Source organism: Taudactylus pleione, unplaced genomic scaffold (genome assembly GCF_031769625.1).
Source record: "Taudactylus pleione unplaced genomic scaffold, aTauple2 ptg000121l, whole genome shotgun sequence".
Taxonomy (NCBI): domain Eukaryota; kingdom Metazoa; phylum Chordata; class Amphibia; order Anura; family Myobatrachidae; genus Taudactylus; species Taudactylus pleione.
The window spans coordinates 17897368-17924373 of record NW_028284523.1 but is presented as its reverse complement, the minus strand read 5'-3'; positions in this window follow the sequence as shown (position 1 = coordinate 17924373).

Below are 27006 nucleotides of genomic sequence, written 5' to 3'. Positions count from 1 at the left end.
CATATTTAAATTATAGATTTTAAAGATATTATAATTAAATATTATTATTATTATTATTAATAATAATGCACTTGCACAAAGCACATGCAAACAATAGGTCTGCATCATGAATTAAGAAACAACTACTGTATGCATTTAAATGCCCTTCTAAGCAAACAAATACATACAGCTGTGGTGCTATGAACAATACAGTGTATGACTCATACTGCAGATTTTGAAGAAATGATCAACGCTGCAGCTATTATGAAGCAGGAAAGTTATTGTTTTCTGTGTCTTTAACACTGTTTATCATGGGATAATTGTGAATGTGTTTAGGATGTAATGTACTTTTATTTTTTAAGATATAAAGAGTTTATCAAATCACATGTATCTGATTTGCTACATGAGTATTATTATTATTATTTTTATTATCCTTTATATAGCACCACAAGGGTTCCGCAGCACATAACAAAGTACATAAACAGTTAAACAGAACAAGAAAATAGTGACATTCGTACAGTTCAAGACATTGCAGGACAAGTACATGGTATATAAACATTACTGCAACAGTAGCAGGATGACATTGTCAAGGGTTAGGTGCTATTGTAATGAGTTAAGAGTAGATATCAATATACAGTGCCTTGCAAAAGTATTCACCCCTCTTGGCTTTTTGCCTTTTTTGTTACATTATAACTTGTAATTTTTTTTTTTATCTGAATTTAATATGATGGATCTGCACAAAATAGTCTAATTTGGTGAAGTGAAATGAGAAAAATATATATATAAAAAAGAATCTTTATAAATAAAATTCTGAAAATTGGCATGTGCATATGTAATCACCCCATTTGCTATGAAGCCCCTCAAAAGTTCTGGTGCAACCAATTACCTTCAGAAGTCACATAATTAGTGAAATAAAGTCCACCTGTGTGAAATCTAAGTGTCACATGATCTGTAAATATAAACACACCTTTTCTGAAAGGCCCCAGAGGCTGCAACACCACTAAGCAAGAGGCATCACACCATGAAGACCAAGGAGCTCTCCAAGCAAGTCAGGGACAAAGTTGTTGAGAAGTACAATTCTGGGTTATGTTATAAAAAAATATACAAATCTTTGATGATCCCCCGGAGCATCATAAAATCCATCATCATCAAATGGAAAGAATATGTTACCACAGCAAACCTGCCAAGAGAGGGCCGCCCACCAAAACACACAGACTGGGCAAGGAGGGCATTAATCAGAGAGGCAGCAAAGAGACCAAAAGGTAACCCTGAAGGAGCTGCAGAGTGCCACAGCAGAGTCTGGTGTATCTGTGCATGTGACCACAATAAGCCATACACTCCATAGAGCTGGGCTTTATGGAAGAGTGGCCAGAAAAAAGCCATTACTTAGTGATAAAAATAAGAAGACACGATTTGAGTTTGCCAAAAGTCATGTGTGTGACTCCCCAAATGTATGGAGGAAGGTGCTCTGGTCAGATGAGACTAAAATTGACCTTTTCGGCCACCAAGGAAAATGCTATGCCTGGCGCAAACCCAACACATCCCATCACCCCAAGAACACCATCCCCACAGTGAAACATGGTGGTGGCAGCATCATGCTGTGGGGATGTTTTTCAGCAGCAGGGACTGGGAAACTGTTTTGAGTTGAGGGAAAAATGGATGGTGCTAAATACAGTGATATTCTTGAGCAAAACCTGTTTCAGTCTGCCTTGTGATTTGAGACCGGGACAGATGTTCACCTTCCAGCAGGAAAATGACCCGAAGCATACTGCTAAAGCAACACTCGAGTGGTTTAAGGGGAAACATTTAAATGTGTTGGAATGGCCTAGTCAAAGCCCAGATCTCAATCCAATTGAGAATCTGTGGTCAGACTTGAAGATTACTGTTCACAAGTGGAAACCATCCAACATGAAGGAGCTGGAGCAGTTTTGCTTTGAGAAATGGGCAAAAATCCCAGGGACAAGATGTGGCAAGCTCATAGGGGGTTGAATAGTTATGCACGCTGAAGTTTTCCGTTATGTTGTGCTAAATGTTGATTTAAAAAAAACACAACTTCACAGTTGTAGGCATGTTCTATGAATGAAATAATGCACACCTTCAAACAATCCCTTTTAATTCCAGGTTGTGAGGCAACAAAACATGAAAAATGCAAAGGGTGTGAATACGTTTGCAAGGCACTGTAAGTAAAGAAAGGAAAAGCACATGAGGGAAGAGGGCCCTGCTCGTGAGAGCTTACATTCTAAAGGGGAGGGGTAGACAGACAGGGGTGACACAGATGGGGTAGACAAAGACCGTGGGTCAGAGGGTTAGGACGAGAGATTGTTGGATTCCTATTTTACAGTATGTGAAGAAGTAATTTGTAGTAAGAGATTTACGCCACTGACATTCTACTTTACGCAACAGTTTTTGTAGCTGTCTGTGGAAAGCCATGGATGTTATTTCAGTTTATGTGAAGTTTGATGGGTAGCTGAAGCCATTTCATCAAGGGCTATTTAAAGAGTTTGGTTAAGGTGTGAACCAGCAGTCTCATGTAAATGTAGAAATTGGTGAAAATAGTTATTGTAAAGAGATGATCAGATGTAAAATAATGATGAGTGTGGATTCCATAAAGCACATTTAATGATTTTGAGGGTGATGGGGGACATGTGAGGTTTGCAGGATATATTTTCCATAGAAAATCAGCTATAGGTGTGTGGGGCCTGGATTTAGTGATATGTTACCATCTAGTAAAAGCAGAAGAAGAGAGAAGTAAATATAGTTGTAGGAGTTATGTAAAAGCTTGTTATGGTGACACAATGAGGTTGTAATAGTCAATGGGGGAGATGTATGAAGCCCAGAAGCGGTATCAGCGCACGTTATGTGTGCTGATACCGCTTCTCCCCAATGTATGATCGGGGGTCTGGGTGGTAAATGAGAGGGGCGCTACACACCCCTGTCATTATCGGCGCTGCTATCTACAAGATAGCAGCGCCGAGCGGCAGGGCCATGTACAAACGGTCATACCACATGACCATTTGGCTGGCTGTAGCTGTCGTTATCGAAGCTACAGCATGCCGCTAGCCTAACCCCACAGCAGGGACAGTGCTGTCCCTGCTGCAGCGGCTGCCGGCTCCATGCGGGGATCTCGCGATACTTGCGAGATCCCGCGCATGCTCAATGAAGCTGGCCGGGCCTGGCACACATCGCATCAGCACTAGGCTGATGCAATGTGGTCTGTAGTGGGTAGCGCCGGAGGGGGGAGTTAACGCTCCCCCTCTCCGGCCGATGAGATGTTCACGCATCTCACCGGCAGTGCTTCCTGCTTCGCCTTGGTAAAGAGGTGAAGCAGGAAGCGTTATAGTGGCACTTAACGTGCCACTATAATACATCTACCCCATGGTATGATAAAAAGAATAAAGCACATGAGTTCTTAGAGGAAGGCAGTGAATCAATAGGGCTGCAATGAGCACAGAGGAGTGTGATGCAGGGAGTATTCAAGATGTTGTATCCTTAAAGAAAATACAAAGGAGTGTTTTGATGAAAAGAAGTGTGTAAATGTGGTGAGTTTTAGGTAAGTTATTTTTAGACAAAATTTAAAGAAATTCATTTTTTAATCTTAAATTACCTTAGATGTTGGTCAATGTTTGCTCAACTGTTTAATTACTGTTATGTTAGCACACTTTGGGCTCTATTTATTAACATTATTTTTACTAAAATAAAGTGAAAAAGGGTGTTTTCACACCCTTTTCACATTATTTTAGTTTCACCTGTAGTTATTACAGGACAATTCTACTCCAACCCCTAGTATAACTTATTTTTAGTAAAGCAGATCGCATTTCCCATAATTGTAATGGGAAATGTGATCCGACCAGAGTTACTAAAAATACATTGTAAAAAAATACCGGGGGAAGCTCTGTGATAATAACGCCACCTGGAGGAGGTGTTATCCAGGGTCTCCCATGGTTACCGGGCTCCCACTCTGCTCTAACGGGGAGAGCAGAGGCTGGAGCCGGTACCAGTAATCAGCTATGTGGTCTAAACAGACCGCAAGCTGATTGCTGTAAAAAAAAGAAAAAAAAAATTTAAACATTTTTTTTTTACTTACCTGAATCCAGGGACCGGCGATTGGGCCTCCGGTGATGGCTCCTCTCCGGTTAGCTGGTCTCCCATAGTGAACTGCGGCCCGGTCATCAGGTGATCAGGTCCCAGTGCAGTATGGGAGATCACCTGATCGGGAAGCACGGAGAAGATCACCGGAGGCCAGGAGGATGCAGGTAAGTGTAATGAAGGGAGGAGGGGAGGGGGGGTCATGGTGGTCCGCGATCGCGGGGGGCGGGGCTTAGCATCGGTGGGGGGTAGCAGCGACAGTGGGTCGGCGCATGCGCGGGCTCTTAGTCGTGGTATTTTTTCCGAAAATACCGCGACTAGAGTGCGGATGGGATCCGCAGGGACAGAGCTTTATCGCAAGCTCTGTCCCTGCAAGGGATTTATAGTAAATTCCTGTGATAATGCCTGAATTTGCAATGCGAATTCACTCGGTAATATCACACTACAATCCGCATTCAATATGCGGATTGTAGTAAATAGAGCCCTTTGTGATTCAACACTACATGCATTTAACCACAGCTGCAAAACAGCCACAGCTGCCCCTAGACTGAATCTAAAGGAATAGTATCCTTAATTAAGACAGGCTACTGTACATTGAGTCAACTGGTCTGCTGATCAAAGGAGATAACTTGCTCTAAGTTGGAGCAAAAACCAGGTCAAATATCTACCATAAACTATGCTTTACTGAACAATATAGCCTATACATGGTAATAACATATATATGCAAAAGATGAAATCACATACATTTAAAACTGCACATGATTGCATGAAGTTCTATGCAGAGTGTAGATGCAGTAAGCAGGATGAAAGATGAAATCACTTTCATTTAAAACCATATATACATACATACCTGTCAAAGAACAAATTGTATTACACCCTGTGAATAGTACATTTAAGTTGTACATTATCAGGGGTATTCAATATGGGTGCGATAACATCGTTTTTGCGTTAATATCGGAGGTAGGACGTCATTATTGCAGGTTTTACTTTTACACCGTATTCAATTTCAAAGACTTATCGCAGTTTTGTAAAGTCTTTGATAAAAAACGGGGATAACTTTTCACCATTGAATCGGTGTCGAAAAAAAGTGCAGAATTGGGGTTTAGGGGTGTAGGTTTTAAAAAAATAGCCTGAACCCCTGGGAATGACATTTAAAAAGGAACTGTGTCAAAAAAAGTTGGAAAAAAAAATAGGGACACCCCAAAAAATTTATTTAAAAATTGGGGTGAAAAAAAAAATGGGAAAAAATTGTTTAACAATAGGGAAATAGGTTCATGGCTATTCTGCAAGTATGCGGCAGGTGTTTTCTAGAATAGAATTATAGCGGCAGGTGCACAAATGCAGAATTTTTAAAAACTTACTTTAGGGACTTAAAAATATGCTAGTTCCCATTTTCATGTACCCCAAATTTGATGGGACCACTTAAAAAAACGAAAAAAATAACCTAAGTGCTCTTCTGCATCACTTCTTCAATGTCAGGAAAAAAGCACCTGCTGCGGCTATTTAAATCCCCGACTTTCAATTAAAGGCTAAAACGGGGGTATCCATAGTGTTCCCCCTTGTTTTTACAACTTTAGGGGGTCTTACAATTATTTTAAGGAAAAATTCGTAACTTTACGCAAATCCAACTTTAGAGTTTCCCGTTTTCATTAATTTTATATTGAATACGGGGATAAGCGGGAGCGTGCACCATACCTTAACACAGAAAAAAACTACAATATGAAACGTTAACTTCGACAGTGAAGTTAACGTTTCATATTGAATACCCCTCTATGTCTTTCTTTCCAACTGACACAGATCTTGAGAGATGCAGAGAGTTCCTTTTGAGCTAGTTGTCAGCTGAAATGGCACATGACACATCTCCTGCTTTAGTTTATCCTGCAAATGCTGCTGCCAGGAACAAACTGACCTTTTCCAAGATGCTCACTGTTGATGATGATAAGTCAACTCAATGCACCAGAGTGAAACAACATTATGACATCTGGTCAGGCTTAATAGAATTGTCCACAATTATGGACACCTCTGCCATGACTCAATCTGATACAGTAAGCATCAATAGAATGGTGAAGGATTATTTTAATGAAAATGTACAAATTAGTATGTCACGCAATTTGAATCCTGGGAGGAGAAAGAGGCAATTTGTAACCCCTTGTACAAAATTGGCAGTCTATGTTGCTAAAGTGCATGTTTTTTAAACTTTGCATGTCTTTTTTAATATTCAACATGTGAGTGGGAGGGTCATAAAACAATTTTCATTATGGGCTTTGCCAGATTGTGTTTGTTTGACAGGCAGTGTATATTACTGTCCTTTACTCGGGGTTTATACCCTCTTTTATCTTGCAATGCCATCCATCACCAGCTTCTGATATAGGCATAAAGTGTTATGAAAGTACCTGCACTATTTGCATGAGACCCCTAGAGCTCGCTGATGGGGCTTATGCAATAGGCAGGGATCCACAGAGAATAATTTACCTGGAGTAAAGCAGCAAGCAAGGTAGGGGTTAATAGCTGATGCAGGAGTGTGCATCAACTGGCACAGGTGGAAAAGCACAGAAACAGACAGGATGTAGATCTGGATAGTAGCAGTCCAGCTACTCAGGATGCAGGTAGGAATTGTGTTGAAGCTGCAATGCTGGATATGGATTTGATTATGGCATGCCAGCTACTGAGGATGCAGGTGGGAATACTGTAGAACTTGCAATGCTGGAAATGGATTTGATTGTGGCAGGCCAGTTACTCAAGATGCAGGTGGGAACACTGTTAAACCTGCAATGCTGGAAATGGGTTTGATAGTGGCAGATCAGTTACTCAGGATGCAGGTGGGTGTTTGTAACAGAACCAGTACTTGATATTGTTGAACCGACAGGTGAATGTAGGTTGGAGATTGTAACAGAACCAGTACTTGATATGGATAAACTGACAGGTGAATGCAGGTTGGAGTTTGTAGCAGAATCTGTACTTGAAATGGTTGAACTGGCAAACAGATGCAGGTTGGAGTTTGTAGCAGAACCAGTACTTGATGTAGTTGAACAGGCAGGATAAATCCACAGGTACACGCTGGACTAGACACAAACTGGAGGTGGCACAAAAGGTAAGCTGGAGGGTCTTGGCAAGACACAGGCAGAGTAAGGATGGACATAGGAACTGGGCAGAATCCAGGAGGACACAGTGGACTGAGACTGGGAGCAAAGGGATACAATGGCAGGATACTGGACACAGGAACAAAGGTCAAGAAGCCAGGAACTGCACAGCGTGCAGCGACCACGTGAACATCCACTAGGGACGCAACTTAAGCTGCATACACATGTAAAGATTTTCTGTCCAACCACCCAACTAGTTGATTGGTTGTACCAGTCTCTCACCAGTCTGCAGGGGTGTCTACTTCAGTCAGTAGGACCAACCCCCTCACCCCCTCCTTCCCGGCAGCAGCACAAGTCCCCTTCACTAGACACCTTCACTGCTCACAGACCCACCCCTGCGATCACCCCCAGGAGCATTTACACAATCACCTTGTGCATCACGGAACTGCACAACTACCAACCCGCTCTTCGCCCCTGCTGTCTCCCCGGTGCACACAACCAGGTCTCTGCCCCTCGGCGCATAGAGTTCTTTGGCCACAAGGGACATGAAGGAAGCCTCCTCCTCCCTCTGGTCAGTGCTGCTGGGTTCTGCAGTCTCCCTCGGGTGACTGTGATCACACTCCTTCTTCCCCGCGGTCACACTCTACCCCCTCCGTGATCACACTCTTCCCACCCGCCACCTCCTGCAAAAACACTCTACCCCTCCTCCACCCCGCACAATCAAACTCTACCCCCCTCAATCACACTCTACCCCTCTCCCCCCACGATCACACTCTACCCCCCCACAATCACACTCTTCCCACCCCCCCGCGATCGCACTTCACCCCTCATGATCACACTTCACCCCCTCCCCTCCTTAATCACACCTGCCCCCCCTCGCGATCACACTTTGCCCTGTGGCCCCTCACCCACTGACCCTCGACTCCTCCAATTCCCCTTCCCCCTCCCCCCAGTACAAACAGGGCTCCAACCCAGTATAGGTGGTGATCTAGACTACTCCCACCTCCCTTCCCACAAGCGGCAAACAACTCCTGGCCTGGCTATGTGCTCTATCCTCACCCACCTCCCCTCCTGATGGCACCTGGATGGATGAGCCTTTTTCTTCTTTTAGTATATAAATAGCAGCTGACGTGTTGGGCTAGTGGTTACAGTGCAGGTAACTTGATGCAATGGTCCAGGGTTCAAACCCAGGGATAAACTATTAAAATATTTTATATTTATAGTATTCATATTTTTTTTATAGATGAAACCATTTTCCGGGGAAAGCTGGGGTCAGAGATGGGGAATGAGCTGATTACCCAATGTGTCCCCAAGGTGCGCACCCATATAATACCTGACCCCTATGATGCTGTGTGTCCATATAGTACCCGACTCCTCTCCCGTCACCCTGTGTGCCCATATAGTACCCGACTCCTCTCCCATCACCCTGTGTCCATATAGTACATGACTCCTCTCCCCTGTCACCCTGTGTGCCCATAAAGTACCCATCTTCTCTCCCCTGTCACCCTGTGCACCCATATAGTACCTGTCACCACCTAACGTCACCTGGGCACACATGACACTCTTTCCTGTTACCCTGTATGCCTGATTCAGAGACAGCTCCAATGGCAATTTTTACGCAGATTCAGCGACTGTTTGCTACTGCACATGTGCGAACACATCACTGCACACACGCAGCTATTGCAACGATATCACACACGCACAGGGACCATGCACAAACTGACGTAGTCAGCATTTGGGATGGAAAGGGGGGGTGGTTAGAAAATGCTGTTTTGTGTGCATGCATAGATTAACTATTGTGATCTCCTGTGCAGCATGAGACCTCTCATTGGGGTAGATGTATGATAGTGGCACTTATCGTGCCGCTATAACGTTTCCCGCTTCGCCTCTTTACCAAGGCGAAGCAGGAAGCACTACCAATGAGATGTAAGAACATCTCATCGGCTGGAGAGGGGGAGCATTAACTCCCCCCTCCGACGCTTCCCACCAGAGACCACAGCATATTAGCCTAGTGCTGATGCGCTGTGTCTCAATCCCGGCCCGCTCCACTGAGCATGCACAGATTCTCGCAAGTATCGCGAGATCCCCACATGCAGCCTGGAGCTGGCAGCAGCCACAGCAGGGACAGCGCTGTCCCTGCTGTGGGGCTAGCGCTGGGCTGTAGCTGTCGATAACAACAGCTACAGCGGGTCGAATGATAAGGTGATCTGACCGTTTGCCCAGGCTATTGGCGCTGCTATCTTGTAGATCGCAGCGCCGATAAGGACAGAGGCGCATATCGCCCCTGTCATTTACTGCCCAGACCCCAGATCATACATCGTAGAGAAGAAGTATCAGCGCACATAACATGCGCTGATACCGCTTCTGGGCTTCATACATCTCCCCCAGTGTGTCAGGAGAGCTGCAGTGTTTGTGGCTGGTCAGACTTGACCTACACGCTGCATGACTGCCTGATGTGCATCGATGTTTACACTGTCATATGGATATGAGAAGGCAGCATTGGACATCCCTATGCTGGGGTATGCTTTGGAAGGCATTAGAAATTTTAGCAGCTGTGATCCGTGAGAGTATCCAGTTGTGTTTGCATTGCCATCCATCTCTGAATCAAACTCATATAGCGCCTTGCAGGGGTGGAATGGGAAATGAAAGTGACCATGGAAAATCCAGTTAAAGTGGCCCTATGTGCGCGCGCCGTAGGCGCGTGGTTTTGTGACAAGGGGTGTGGCTTTGTGCTTCCGGGCCATTCTTCCCCCATTTTGTCATGCTGGGGCATGCCCACTGCACCGGGAGCTGATGGGCATGTCCCTAGTCCCTCTCTCCAGTGAAAAAACAGAGCGAGCATGTGAATGAGCATTTTCTTACCTGTATGGTTTCTCTACAACACGGAACATCTGAAGAAATTGATCCTTTCTGGACAGGCAGCATCTTAAGTCGGTATTCACTACTCATGCAGGAGATCACATGGTCTGGAAGCCACCTGTTTATGTAGGAATAAAGCCAATGTCATCAACATGTAGTGGCTATAAAGTCAATGTTCAATTAAGGAAGAGGAGGGTACCATGAGATGCTGGAGGTCTGGAAGGTGAGTATGGAGAGAGACAGGGAGAAAATAAAGAGACAAGGGGTGGGATGCATTAGCATTGCATCTGCGATGTGGCACATCCCGTACATACTGTGGTTGATTACCGCAGTATATACCTGGAGTATCACAAAGGACTGCTCTCCCGATAACAGTTGTCCTTTGAGATGGCTCCAGACAGAGGGACTTCCGGGTTTAACTCCCAGAATTCCCTCTGCCCTCCATCTGCGCATGTGCAGAAGGACACGGACTGTGGGGGGTGATGGGAGGGATCTGATTGGATCCCTCCCAAGGTGAAATATCTCGATAAGATGCCCATAGGCTGCTATTGGGTAATGCCACCTGAAGATGGCGTTACCCATCGGGACAAAGATTTAGAATGCACCGCATTCCGGTGCTTTGTACATATGGGGAATGTGGTAAAACTGCCGAAAACAGCATTTTCTGTAGTTTTACCAGATTTTCCCTTATAGTACATCAGTGTAGAGCAGTGTGAGAGAGAGAGACAGGGAGCAGAGTGAGACAGAGGCCCTAATTCAGAGCCAGATGCTCTGAAAGAGCGCTTGCTCTGAATCGGGGTGTTTTTATTTTGGAGCGGCCTCCTGGCCACTCGCATAGCTGTGGGTGACCACCAACAGCTATAGCAAGTGGCCAGGTTGATGGGTCGCGATGGACAAGACCATAGCGTCCATCGGGCTTGCGATGAGACCCTTGTGTAGGGTCTTGTGGCCGCAAGCCCCAGAGAGCTTTCGGCTCTAACAAAGCCGGAAGCTCTCCCACTGACATCACTGTCACTCACCATCAACAGCTCGCCCCCTTTGGTGCGAGACCCGGAGCGATGGAGCAACCGTCGCTAGCCAGTTCTCGCGCATGCGCACGACGGAGCCGGCTCCGTCGTGCGCATGCCCAGTGGCCAAACATCGACCCGATTGTGAGTGCTCAGTGCTTGCTAGCAGGTCTGAATCAGGTCCAGAGTCAGGGAGCAGTGAGAGAGAGTCAGGGAGCAGAGTGAGAGACTGACAGGGAGCAGAGTGAGAGACTGACAGGGAGCAGAGTGAGAGACTGACAGGGAGCAAAGTGAGAGACTGACAGGGAGCAGAGTGAGAGACTGACTGGGAGCAGAGTGAGAGAGAGACAGGGAGAAGAGAGAGGGACTGTTGTGAGTGACTCACCCAGTCACCGATCCTGTTGTGATCAGTAACAGCACAGCAGGCAGCAGCAGGCCAGGTCCTCCTTCTCTTCAGGTGTTCGTGCCGCCGCTGGGGCTGGTCACTAGATTGTGACGTCAAAGCCCCGGCATCAAGCAGAGAGGAGGAGGTAAGAGGGGGAGGGTGGGGGAGGGAGGGAGAGAGGCGGGGCAGTGGCCACCCTCACCCTCCTCCTGTACTCTGGCCAGACTGCTTTCCCCTGCTGTGTTATGGCACGCCCCGCATCTGCCGCTGTACCCGGAAGTGCCGATCAGGGCCAGTGAAAAAAGTTTAATACAAATATGTATAAAAATACTAAATGTGCAGCCAGCAGCCCCCTGAGCCATCGGCCCACCGGGAAAGTTCCCACTGAAGTTTACGGCCAATCCGCCCCTAGCGCCTTGATACCCTGTATGGCCATATATTGTCACCACACCTCTCCCTTCCAACCCTTGTTTTATACAGTTACACATTTTTTTATGATGTATGTATATTAGTATGTACATTAGTATATATTAGGGGTGTGCACCGGCCACTTTTCGTGTTTTGTGTTTTGGTTTTGGATCTGGATCTTTCTTCGTGTTTTGGATCTGGATTGGTTTTGCCAAAACCACCCTTCCGTGTTTTGGGTTCTGGGTTTTGTGTTTTGGATCTGTATTTTTTTTTAAAAAAGCATAAAAACAGCTAAAATCACAGAATTTGTAGGTTTTTCTGCTCCTATGCTATTATTAACCTCAATAACCTTAATTTCCACTCATTTCCAGTCTATTCTGAACACCTCACACCTCACAATAGTGTTTTTATGTCCAAAATGTTGCACCGAGGTAGCTGGATGACTATGCTAAGCGACACGAGTGGGCGGCACAAACACGTGACCCATCTAGGCGTGAAACTGCAGTGGCAGACAGGATGGCAGTTTGAAAAACTAGGCCCCAAACTGTACATAATGCAAAGAAAAAAAAGAGGTGCAAGATGGAATTGTCCTTGGGCCCTCCCACCCACCCTTATGTTGTATAAACAGGACATGCACACTTTAACAAACCAATCATTTCAGCGCCAGGGTCTGCCACACAACTGTGGCTGAAATGATTGGTTCGTTTGGGCCCCCACAAAACAAGCTGGCAATTAATGTGTCCCTGCACAAACTGGCTCTATGGAGGCAAGATGTCATCCTCATCCTCCTCATCCACCGATTCCTCACCCTCTTCAGTGTGTACATCCTCATCCTCACAAAGTATTAACTCGTCCCCACTTGAATCCACCACCACAGGTCCCTCTGTACCTTCTGGAGGCTGGTCTCCCTGGAAGAGCTGATAATTCATTTTGATGAACATCATCTTCTCCACATTCTGTGGAAGCAACCTCCTACGCCTTTCGCTGACAAGGTTCCCGGCTGCACTAAACACTCTTTCGGAGTACACACTGGAGGGGGGGCAACTCAGGTAAAATAGAGCCAGTTTGTACAGGGGCCTCCAAATTGCCTCTTTTTCCTGCCAGTACAGGTATGGACTGTCTGCCATGCCTACTTGGATGCTGTCACCGATGTAATCCTCCACCATTCTGTCAATGGTGACAGTATCATATGCAGTGACAGTAGTCATGTCAGAAATTGTTGCCAGGTCCTTCAGTCCGGACCAGATGTCCAAACTTGGTCCTGCCTGCCCTGCATCACCGCCAGCGGGTTGCTTAGGATACCTAAGTTTTTTCCTGGCAGCCCCAGTTGCAGGAGAAAATGAAGAAGGAGCCGTTGACGTGTCACGTTCCGCTTCAGCTGACAGTGTGTTCACCAGCAGGTCTTTGCACCTCTGCAGGCTTGTGTCGGCCAGAAAGAGAGACACCACATAGGCTTTAAACCTAGGATCGAGCACGGTGGCCAAAACGTAGTGGTCTGATTTCAACAGATTGATCACCCTGGAATCCTGGCAAAGCGAATGAAGGGCTTCATCCACAAGTCCCACATGCCGAGCGGAATCGCTCCGTCTTAGCTCCTCCTTCACTTTCTCCAGCTGCTTCTGCAAAAGCCTGATGAGGGGAATGACCTGACTCAAGCTGGCAGTGTCTGAACTGACTTCACGTGTGGCAAGTTCGAAGGGCTGGAGAACCTTGCACAACACGGAAATCATTCTCCACTGCGCTTGAGTCAGGTGCATACCCCCTCCTTTGCCTATGTCATAGGTGGATGTATAGGCTTGTATGGCCTTTTGCTGCTCCTCCATCCTCTGAAGCATATAGAGGGTTGAGTTCCACCGCGTCACAACCTCTTGCTTCAGGTGATGGCGGGGCAGGTTCAAGAGTGTTTGCTGGCGCTCCAGTCTTCGGCACGCAGTCGCTGAATGGCGAAAGTGGCCAGAAATTTTTCGGGCCACCCAAAGCGTCTCCTGCACGCCCCTGTCGCTTTTCAGAAAATTCTGCACCACCAAGTTTATTGTGTGAGCAAAACATGGGACGTGCTGGAATTTGCCCAGATGTAATGCCCGCACAATATTGGTGGCGTTGTCAGATATCAAAAAACCCCAGGAGAGTCTAAGTGGGGTAAGCCACTGGGCGATGATTTCCCTCAGCTTCTCTAAGAGGTTGTCGCCGGTGTGCCTCTTACTGAAACCGGTGATACACAGCGTAGCCTGCCTTGTAACGAGCTGGCATTTCTGAGATGCTGCTACTGGTGACGCTGCTGCTGTTGCTGCGTAAGGTGATACATCTACCCAGTGGGCTGTCACAGTCATATAGTCCTTAGTCTGCCCTGTTCCACTTGTCCACATGTCCGTGGTTAAGTGGACATTGTGTACAACGGCATTTTTCAGGACACTGAGGACACTTTTTCTGACGTTTCTGTACAGTCTCGGTATCGCCTGCCTAGTGAAGTGGAATCTAGACGGGATTTGGAACCGGGGACACACTACCTCCATCAATTGTCTAAATCCCACTGCACTAATGGCGGATACCGGACGCACGTCTAACACCAACATAGCAGTCAAGGCCTCAGTTATACGTTTTGCTTCAGGATGACTGCTGTCGTACTTCATCCTCCTCGCTAAGGACTGTTGGAGGGTCAATTGTTTAGTAAAAGTAGTGGTGTTCCTACTTCCTCTCTGGGATGATGAACGCCTCCCAGCAGCAGCAACAGCAGCAGCGGCAGCAGTAGGCGTAGCAATGCAGGATCCTCCAGAGGAATCCCGGATAGGAGAGTCAGTCATGCCAGTGACATGGCCTGCAGGACTACTTCCGATCCTGACTAAGGAGGAAATTGACGAGGAGGGAGTTGACGGTGTGGTTTGCAGGCGCTTGGATACAACAGGACAACGGGATTTAGGTGTCCCTGGACTGCTTACGGTCTTAGCCAAAGTTTCTGAACTTGACAGTAACTTTTTATGAACGCGCTGCAGGTGCCGTATAAGGGAGGATGTTCCTAGGTGGTTGACGTCCCTACCCCTACTTATTTCACCTTTACATATGGTACATATGGCAAGACAGTTGTTGTCCGGATTTGGATAGAAATATTGCCAGACCAAAGAGGTGGAATGTTTGGTCTTCTGCCCAGGCATGACCGTGATGGGCTTTTTCATCCCACGGACAACAACTGTCTCCCCCGGAGCCTGATTTAAACAAACCACATCACCATCAGAATCCTCCTCGCCAACTTCCTCCTCAGCGCCAGCTACACCAGTATCCTCATCCTGTTGTACTTCAACAGTGACATCTTCAATTTGCATATCAGCAAGTGGACTGTGGGTGCTCCTTTCAGCACTTGCAGGGGGCGTGCAAATGGTGGAAAGAGCCACCTCTTCCCGTCCAGTGCTGGGAAGGTCAGGCATCGCAACCACCACCACACTTGGACTCTCCTTGGGGATTTGTGATATCTTCTTAGAAAGCACAGTTCTTCGCTGTGCTTTTGCCAGCTTAACTCTTTTGATTTTTTTAGTGGGAGGAGGGCTTCCATCGTCATGTGAAGCTGAACCACTAGTCATGAACATACTAGGGATCGACCTTAGCCGTTCCTTGCCACTCCGTGTCGTAAATGGCATATTGGCAAGTTTACGTTTCTCTTCAGCTGATTTAAATGTCTTTTTCAAGGTCATTTTCCTGAACTTTGCCATTTGGGATTGTATGTGCCCTCTACTATGACATTGGGCATCGGCCTTGGCAGACGACGTTGATGGCATGTTATCGTCTATGTCATGACTAGTGGCAGCAGCTTCAGCACTAGGAGGAAGTGGTTCTTGATCTTTCTCTATTTTATTTTTATCGGAGAAAGTTTGGTCCTCCATTTATGTTATATCGATTTGATATATACGTGCGGCTAAACACAGAAAATAATTTTTTTTTTGGTTTGGACTGGAGTGTACTTTCGGGGGTTACAGCACCCTTAACGGTCAAGCCAGCCGGCCCTTTACTTATGACACAGGCGCACGCTTGGCACTACTTTGTTGATGCACGTGCGGCTACTGCGCACACAATTCACAAACACAGAAAATAATTTTTTTTTGGTTTGGACTGGAGTGTACTTTCGGGGGTTACAGCACCCTTTAACGGTCAAGCCAGCCGGCCCTTTACTTATGACACAGGCGCACGCTTGGCACTACTTTGTTGATGCACGTGCGGCTACTGCGCACACAATTCACAAACACAGAAAATTAATTTTTTTTTGGTTTGGACTGGAGTGTACTTTCGGGGGTTACAGCACCCTTTAACGGTCAAGCCAGCCGGCCCTTTACTTATGACACAGGCGCACGCTTGGCACTACTTTGTTGATGCACGTGCGGCTACTGCGCACACAATTCACAAACACAGAAAATAATTTTTTTTTGGTTTGGACTGGAGTGTACTTTCGGGGGTTACAGCACCCTTTAACGGTCAAGCCAGCCGGCCCTTTACTTATGACACAGGCGCACGCTTGGCACTACTTTGTTGATGCACGTGCGGCTACTGCGCACACAATTCACAAACACAGAAAATAATTTTTTTTGGGTTTGGACTGGAGTGTACTTTCGGGGGTTACAGCACCCTTTAACGGTCAAGCCAGCCGGCCCTTTACTTATGACACAGGTGCACGCTTCGCACTACTTTGTTGATGCACGTGCGGCTACTGCGCACACAATTCACAAACACAGAAAATAATTTTTTTTTGGTTTGGACTGGAGTGTACTTTCGGGGGTTACAGCACCCTTTAACGGTCAAGCCAGCCGGCCCTTTACTTATGACACAGGCGCACGCTTGGCACTACTTTGTTGATGCACGTGCGGCTACTGCGCACACAATTCACAAACACAGAAAATAATTTTTTTTTTGGTTTGGACTGGAGTGTACTTTGGGGGTTACAGCACCCTTTAACGGTCAAGCCAGCCGGCCCTTTACTTATGACACAGGTGCACGCTTGGCACTACTTTGTTGATGCACGTGCGGCTACTGCGCACACAATTCACAAACACAGAAAATATATTATTTTTTTAGCACTTGGGGGGAGCACCCCTGATGGACAGAGCACCCCCTGGACAACACTACAGCACTCCTTTAGGACTGGGACACTGCACAGGACTTTGGAGTGGACACAGCCCCTATGGAGAACTGACTGCACAACACAGTCCAGCCAGCCCCTATGGACTTTGAAGTAGTGGACACAGCCCCTATTAACAACAGCAGCACAGCACAACACAGCCAGCCCCTATGGACTTTGAAGTAGTGGACAACAGCAGCACTACACTACACTACACTACACTACACAGCCCTAACTCCCACCCTCCCTCTTCACTGTCCACAGCCGAGTGAGAAAATGGCGCCGACGCGGGTACCTTATATAGGATCCAAAACCCGCGAGACTCGGAAGGCGGGATGATGACGTTTTGCCTCGATTTCAGATCCGAGTCAGGCGGGAAAAGTCGAGCCTGACTCGGATCGGACTCGGATCGGGGGGGCTCGGGGGGGTTCGGATTTCAGAAATCCGAACCCGCTCACCCCTAGTATATATATATATATATATATATATGTATATATTTATTACCATAATTTTTATAACTGTATAAATGTATGGGTTTATAATTATTTACTGAATTAGACCCAAATGGCAATTGTTTACATATAATAAACAAAAATACAAATTTGGGAGCAAATATTTGCCAGTTAAGGGGTTAACAGGGCCATCAAGACCCCCACACATCAGAACTATATCGTTCCAACCAGCCAACTAGTTGGCTTGTTGGAAATGATAATCGTCATGTGTGTGGGAGCAAACGATAGTCAGCCGTTTGCTCCCACACACTGAAAAATGTCCAGAAACGGTCATTCCAACTAGTTGGTGAAAATCAAACATGTTCTAGTGTAGGTGGACACTGGCTGGCAGTGTCCACCTACTTTTATCACACTCACATTTTAGCAGAAGAGAGTCCTGTCTCCCTTGTCTTCAGTTCGGTAGGGTCCTCCGTCATCAGCGCTGGGTCCTGTGTGTCTAGCGCCGGCAGTAGCGGGTCCTCAGTCCTCAGCAGTGGGTCCTGTGTTTTCAGCACCGGACTTGTCAGGAGATGCAGGAGCCGGCTGGAACATGTAGCAGCAGCGATGGATCGAAGTCGGTAGCACACCTCTCCACAGCACCTTCAGTCTCCCCTGCCAGCCCGTTATCAACTCCCCCACGAGCACACTCCCCCGACTCCCTCAGTATGAGTGCTACTGACCACCGACCCTCCCCAAGTACAAGTGGCACTGACCTCCCCTCCCCAGTACAAGTGGCACTGACCCCTGACCTCCCCTAGAGGTGGCACTGCTGCTCTTGGTACCTCACCGCCCCAATCCTCCGATGCATGGATGAAGCCAGTGCGTGTTGGACCTTCCTCCTGCCACTTCTGTGACACTTTCTGAGGTGCTGACTGACCAACCTCCGATCCCTGTAGTACAGCCACTGGGGTGCTGTGGATGGCCTCCCTCTTCAGGTTGTTGGACCTGCTGCCCGTTGGTACCATATTGTGTGTGTGTCTATATTATATCTATCCGTATATATAGAGATCTATCTATCTATATATATATATATATATATATATAAAAGGAGGTGAGAAAAGGCGCTCTCTGGTGTAGTATTTTAGAAATATTTGAATTTTCAAGATAAGTATTTCAAGTACCTTCATCAATTAAAAAACAGGCACATAAGGGGTCTTAGGGCCTGATTCAGAGCCGGATGCTCTGACCAGAGCGCTCGCTCTGAATCAGGGCCCTCCTCCATTAAAATGGAGCATCCTCCTGGACGCTCGTATAGCTGTGGGTGACCACCCACAGCATATACGAGCGTCCAAAAAGATGGTCGCAATGGTCTTGACCATCGCAACCATCAGACTTGCGACGGAGACCCTGCAGTAGGGTCTCCCTGCCACAAGCCCTGGAGTGATTTTGGCTCTATCAGAGCCAAAATCACTCCCACTGACATCACTAGTGATGTCAGTGGGGCCGGCTTCAGACGGTAGGCGTTCCCATGGGAACGCCTCCATCTGGCAGGCACGCCCCCGGCACGCCCACCAAAGGAGGCATGCTGTCAGTCACCATCGACAGCACGCCCCCTTTGGTGCAAGACCCGGAGTGACAGCTTGGCTGTCACAGTCTGGGTATCGCGCATGCGCACGATGGAGCTCCCTCCGTCATGTGCATGCGCAGTGGGGAACATCGACCCACTTGCGAGCGTACTGCCACTTGCGAGTGGGTCTGAATGACCCCCTTAGTGTGGAGCCAGCGTGTACTTGTTCTCAAAAAGAATCCCAGAATCGACAGATAACTTTATCAAGTGTGCCCTCGGAATTCTGAAACAATCACTTTGGTTCCGCTCCTCCCCGTACATTCAATGGTGGAACCTCCTCACACCTCCTCTTGCCTGCCGCTGCTGCATCCAAAAAGGGATGTTTTTTGATGTTTTTGGATGCAGTAGTGGCAGGGCGAGAGGAGGTGTGAGGAGGCTCCACCATTGAATGTACGGGGAGGAGTGGAACCAAAGTGATTGTTTCAGAATTCCGAGGGCACACTTGATAAAGTTATCTGTCGATTCTGGAATTCTTTTGGAGAACGAGTACACGCTGGCTCCACACTAAGACCCCTGATGTGCCTGTTTTTTAATTGATGAAGGTACTTGAAATACTTATCTTGAAAATTGAAATATTTCTAAAATACTACACCAGAGAGTGCCTTTTCTCACCTCCTTTTTTAGATACTCTACTACTATTTGAGACAATACAGCAACAGTCTCTCAGGAGAAAATTGGCGGCCACCTGTCACACGGGGAGTGTATTTTTGGAAGAATTCATTTTAAAGGACTTAAACACAGATAATTCTTGGTGTAGCGCTATTAACAGTACCCTTTTTCTATATATATATATATATATATATATATATAATGGATCGGAATGGGATTGAAATGCCGGCAGCTGAAATCCTGGCAGCATGTGTCCAATGGAGGAGATCCCGACTGGGGTAGATAAGTATACTAACCCTCCCCCTAACTCTCCCTTATGGGTGCGTAACCCTAACCTTCCCCCTATTGCCTAACTCTAACCTCCCCCCATGGGTGCATAAACCTAACCCCCCCACCCTGCACCCTAACCCTCCCGGGGGGTACCTAACCCTAATCTTGCCCGGGGGGGTGCCTACCCTAACCTTGAATTACCATTGCGGTTCTCACCATTGACTTCAATGGTGAGAGCTGTTCATTGGCTGAGAGGCGGAGGGCTCACGTCTCAGCCAATGAACACTCAGCGGCGGGGTTTCCATGGTGAAATCCCACTGCTAAGCTCTCATTCGGGAAGTACCATTCCTAAAGAAAAGTACTTTCGTTCGTGGCGCCGCGATTTCTGTAATGCCTACTTTGGAACTAAGATGACCGAACTTCGCATAGAAGACGGTGGACCGAACTTCGCATAGAAGACGGTGGACCGAACTTCGCATAGAAGACGGTGAGTGTATTTTTTTTAACAAGTCCCCTATGGATACCCTACTGGACAAGTGGACCGATGCTACAGGGATACATAGGTGAGTATGAGTACATGTGTCTGTGCATGTGTGTGTACATGTGAGTGCATGTATGTTTAATAAACTTATACTTTGTATGATGTGTTTATTTTAATATTGCTTTTGCAGTGGAACTACAGGTACGAGTGGGGCTCGTAATGACCCGAATGCTGGTACTTTTGGTTCTCCAATTACCAGCATGCTGAGGAGGCTTGCTGGGACCTGCAGTTCCACAGCAAAAGACAATATTAGTTCATCTATTTTTTACACAAACTATACACAATCAACCTGGCACCCACCGCCCAGGGGTACTGTGGATCGCCCCAGACTATCATCTTGTGCCTGAGGTGCCCCTTTATTGGGCTGACTAGCGGTCAGGGCTAATGCTTTGGCTGGGTGGCCCAGTGAAAGGGCTCCCCTGGCTGTGGCATTAGCCCCCCGCTAGAAAAAGTCCAGTGCTGGTTCTGGATAAGGGGACCCTACTCATTTTTCCCCTTATATTTCCAGAACCAGGACCGGATCAGAGCCCAGTGCTGGTTGCACAGAATATGGGGGACCCCTACGTCATTTATCCACCATATTTTGCACAACCAGCACTGGGTCACTAAAACCCAGGGGCTGGTTGATCTTTTGGGGGAGGGGTCACGCCATTTATTTTTTTTACACAGGTCTTCATTTTTTTAAACAGCAGCACAGACAGGTCTAACTGTCCCCGTCCATGCATCTGTGGTTTTTTTTTTTACAGACAGATACATGCATCACAGATATCCCTGATCCGTGCAAGCATCTGTTTGCTATCCTGCACAATCTAAAGATTGACAAATCTTTAGATCATGCATGATAGATTTTGTGACACATCATGCAGCTTTTGCTGCACATTGTGTCCTGGAGTGTCGGGAAAAGTTCAAGGGAAATCGGAAACAATATCGGATCGTAACCACATCGCCTAGTGTGTAGGCACCTTAAGTCCCCCCGGTGATTCTTAAACCTAACCCCCCCATCCTCGGTCTAAGTGTTGTACTTAACCGGCAGGAGGGCGATCGGTCCGGTGTCGGGATTAACATAGGCGTCAGAATTTTGATGCCTATGTTAAATCTCTTGCTGGGATTCCGCAGTTGGAATTGAGACTACTGGTCTCATAATAACATCCCTATGGATCATATGTATGTATATATATATATACATATATATATATATATATATATATATATATATGTGTGTGTAGCCCATTTAGTAATGATCGGATTTGCAATGCACCATATTAGCGCCCATGATTGCATTGCAGGATGCGATCATACTGCCTGGATGTATGAAGTTCCACCTGCAGAGACAGTGGTCAATTCACTCCTGGGCTTGGATCCTGTGCATGTGCGGTCTGCAGACCACGCATGTGCTGCAGCCATTGCCAAGGGATTTTTCCTATGGAACACTGTGATGTGTATCACAGTGGCTTACACCATCTTCAGAAGGCTCATGCCGCGCACATCAAGGTTTTGGAATGTTTCGCATTCCGAAACTTAATAAATCTGTCAACATTGCATCCCCTATAGAAACTAATGGGGGTTGCGTTGCCAACGGAAATGGAGGGACAGCAACAGATATTGGAGAATACTTAATATTTGCGGCTATCCCCCGAAAATGTTTTTCGTAGGAATACAGTGCAAATATTGAATGATAAATGGGCCCATATATATTTTATGACCATATGACTTCTACTGCACCTGGCCACCCTCCCCCTGATCATCATGGCTACATACCCGCCTATCCATCCCAACTCTCCTCCCCTCATTCGGCACTGTCCAGTGTGACACACATATATATATATATATATATATATTTTATATGTATATATAGAAATATATTTTGTGTGTGTGTTTTTATATATATATATATATATATATACACACACATATATGTGTGTGTGTTCAATATATTTATTCAAAAGATGCAGAAGTAGGCAGGCAGTCTCTGCCTACTTCTGTGATATCACAAGTTGGACAGAAGTTGGCTAGTCTGTTGAAAAAGTTGGCAGGTTGCCTGGTTGGATGAAAAGTTGGTTAGATGTGTGGGGAAGCATTTTAGTTGGACAGACAAGTTGGACGGTTGGGCAGTTGGCTGGTTGGACAGATAATTTTTAGATATGTGGCCAGCTTTAACCTTTTCCTTTCCCTATTTCACCTCTTTAGTCATATAGAGTTGTAAGTGTATGATGTGCACATTTGTAGTACAAATGGAAATAGATGTACAACCCACTCTAGAATAAACCCTGCAGTGATGATTGTAGCATAATTACCATCACACAGAAAATAAAAACTTGAAATGAATGTTTACTAAATAACCTAAACTAACATCAGAGAGTCTGCTGGGTTACAGTTTTTCATGTTCAATATTTTTTTTGTATAAATGTGTTAATTAATTCTATTCAAACTGTGAAACTTAGATTACAATTCATTAATTATTGCTAAATGATGCTAGCTATCTCTTTAGAAATGTAAACTTTTCTATGAACTGCATCATTAATGCCTGATTTTGTTTTTGTAATGGATTTACTATGTAATAAATCATAACTTTAGAATATTATATTTAGTAATGAGAAAATTAAATTAGGTCAATGAAGGGGAAGAATCTAGAAGTAAACTTAAATTAAATTTAATATTGTAGAAAACAAAATTATTAAATTACATCAACTAGCAGTTTGTTTCATTTAGTTTTAGAAGCAGTTTAACAAGATGTACCTATTTCATGGCAATACATGAAATATGTGATGTCAAAAAGGGTACCCAATGCAATGAATTGGCAATGTATGTATCCCTGCACATTCACTTTTGTTCTGCAATAAGTACATCTCATTTGCAAACATTTTCAGGATTTTTTTTAATGTTAGCAGATGAGTTCCCCAACCCTTGCTCCTCCTCTAATGTCAGAAGTACAGGCCAGCATGCTTTGTTCAGACCTGAGTCTGTAGGTCAAAGGTTGCAGGATTTTGGGAGGGTGTGTGAATGATCTTTTTGAAAATTAGTCATTCGATTCTGAAGCAAAGTTAAAGGCACGTGGGGGGGGGGGGGGGGTAGAGTATGGCCAGCAGGTCAGCCTCCTAAATTATTTGATGCATAATATTTTTTTTTTCATTTGTTCATGTAAGATGAGCTGATTTTGGGTTTCCAGCTCTGCAGTGCAACTATTAATTTTCTTGATTTCTTGTCAATTCTTGTGAGGAGTCCTTGGCTATTAACATTGTTTTCTTTTCTGGTTATAAAGTGGGTGGTACCAACATGTAGCAGTTTAACTTAAAACATGGCATGTCTAGGAAAAATAATGGCACTGCAGTGGCAGACAGGATGGCAATTTAAGTAAACTAGAAATATGTTTGTTGTCTATGTAATAAGCAATGCCCCAAACAAGGCATAATGCAAAGAAAAGAGGTTCAAGATGGAATTGTTCTTGGGCTCTCCCACCCTTAAGTTGCATATTAAACAGGATATGCACAGTTTAACAAACCAATCACTTCCGCAACAAGGACTGCCACTTGTGGCTGAAGTGATTGGTATATTTTGGACCCCACAAAACAAGCTACCAACAGGCAGCTGGCAATGATCTCCACATACAAACTGGATCTACAGAGGAAAGATTGTTGTCACCATTTTCATCCTCACCCTCATCTTCAGTGTGGACATCATCTAATTTGTCCCCACTGGAAGTCACCATTACAGGTGCCTGGACTTTGATGTGATTGCCGGTAAGGGTCTTCCTAATGGAATTTGTAGTTAATTCTGATGAACATCATCTTTTCCACCTTTTGAGGAAGTAACCTCCTGCCCCGATCGCTGACAAAGATCCCAGCTGTGCTGAAAACATCTTTCTGAGTACACACTAGAGGGTGGGCAGGTTACGTAAAGCACAACCAGTTTGTACAAGGGCCTCCAAATTAGCTTTTCTTTCCTGCCAGTAGTCAAACGGACCATCTGACGTGCTTACTTGGATGCTGTCATTAAAATAGCTTTTATCCATTCTTTGAATGGTGACCGTATCAGATTGAGTCATGGTCGAGGTAACTGTGTCACAAATTTTAGGTCAAGTCTTTTAGACCTGACAAGATCTCTAATTGTTGTGTTGTCTCATGTGCATCACCAGTGGGTCTCTTAGGAAAGCTGAGTTTTTTCCTGGCATCCGCAGTTGCCCAAGAAACTGAAGGAAGAGATGTCATGTCACATTCAGCTTGAGCTGACAACTTGCTCACCAACAGCTCTTTGCAACTCTTCAGATCTTTGTCCACTGGAAAAAAGACACAATGTATGACTTAAACCTAGGATTAAGCACAGTTTCCAAAATGTATTGATTTGATTTAAAGATTCTAACAACCCTGACAACAACTGTTGAAGCATATAAAGGACTTGATCTACAAATCCGACATATGTAGTAGAATCAATTAATTTCAGCTCTTCCTTCAGTTCCTCAAGCTGATTTTCCAAAGGTCTAATTAAGGGAATAACCTGTCTCAAGCTGGCAGTGTCTAAACTCACTTTATATTTGACAACTTTGAAGGGTTTCAGCACCTTGCACAACATGGAAAGTATTCTCCACTGTGCTGAAGTAAGGTACATTGGAGCTCATTCAGAGCTGCTCGCAAGCAGCTTGATGATTGTGCACTGCACATGTGCTGCGTCCGGCGTGTGCGTGAGCCCCGCTGAGCGACTGAAGTCCCTACACTGATTCTCAGATAAATGAACTTGATCTGCCATCTTGGCCTCAAGCTTGCATACATTTTAAACATAAAACTGTCATTTATTTAGATTTTGTGGTCACACTTGCTAGGGCACCCTGTTTTTCAAATGTAAGACAAACTTTTTTCTTTTTCCAGGTGCTTATTAACTGATAGCCCTGGGTGTGGTCCTGTCTCTTTAAGGCAGGACCCAGTTTTATGTTTACTGGGCACACAATTCACAAACAGAAAATATTTTTTTATTTGGTTTGGAGTGTACTTTGGGGGTTACAGCACCCTTTAACGGTCAAGCCAGCTGGCCCTTTATTTATGACACAGGCGCACGCTTGGCACTACTTTGTTGATGCACGTGCGGCTACTGCGCACACAATTCACAAACACAGAAAATATTTTTTTATTTGGTTTGGAGTGTACTTTGGGGGTTACTGCACCCTTTAACGGTCAAGCCAGCCGGCCCTTTACTTATGAAACAGGCGCATGCTTGGCACTACTTTGTTGATGCACATGCGGCTACTGTGCACACAATTCACAAACACAGAAAAAATATTTTTTTTTTAGCACTTGGGGGGAGCACCCCTGATGGACAGAGCACCCACAGTACAACACTACAGCACCCCTTTAGGACTGGGACACTGCACAGGACTTTGGAGTGGACACAGCCCCTATGGACAACAGCAGCACAGCACAACACAGCCAGCCCCTATGGACTTTGAAGTAATGGACACAGCCCCTATGGACAACAGCAGCACAGCGCAGCACAACACTACTCTGCACTACACTTCACTACACTACACAGCCCAGCCAGCCCTAACTCCCACCCTCCCTCTTCACTGTCCACAGCCGAGTGAGAAAATGGCGCCGACGTGGGTACCTTATATAGGATCCAAATCCCGCGAGACCCGGAAGGCGGGATGATGACGTTTTGCCTCGATTTCAGATCTGAGTCAGGCGGGAAAAGTTGAGCCTGACTCGGATCGGCCTCGGATCGGGGGGGTTCGGATTTCAGAAATCCGAACCCGCTCACCCCTAATATATATATATATATATATATATATATATACACGTGTATATATATACACGTGTGTATATATATATATATATATATATATACACTCACACGTGTATATATATATAGATATATATATATATACACACACACTCACATATTTGTGTGTATATATATATATATATATATATATATATACACATATATATACACATATATTATTGCCTGGCCCTTATACACAAGGGCATAATTAGGGAGGAGGAGGAGCTGCAGAGGCCAGAGGGAGTGGCCCTGAACATAGCAGAGCGGCTGCTACCAGAGCCGCCGGTGCTGCTTCTACACAGAAGTGATCACATAGTGATCACTGTAGAGCCGGAGCCGCAGTGGGAGGATGTCCCGCTGGCAGCCCGGATACTGTGATCACTGTGACACTATGTGATCACTGTACAGCCGGAGCTGCAGCGGGAGGATGTCCCGCTGGCAGCCCGGGTACAGAGCAGAGCGGCGGCTACCAGAGCCGCCGCTGCTGCTCCTACACAACAGTGATCACTATGTGATCATTGTACAGCCGAAGCCGCAGCTGGAGGATGTCCCACTTGCGGCCCGGGTACAGAGCAGAGCGGCGGCTACCAGAGCCGCCGCTGCTGCTTCTTATTGAAGTGGTGGGTATGGCTGCCCGATCACTGCTGGCCACAGTGATCGGGTCACTGTTGCTAGCCCATGGAAGTTCGCTGGGAGTGGGATGCTGGCGGTGCCCAATCACTGTGGCCAGCAGTGATCGGGACACAAAGGAGGGGGAGCCACAGGTGTAGAGTGACCAGAAGGTCCCTCTGATATAGGTGGCAGTGAGAATATTAACTTCCCATAGCTGCCTAGTGGCCATTTCTGACTGGTCGTAT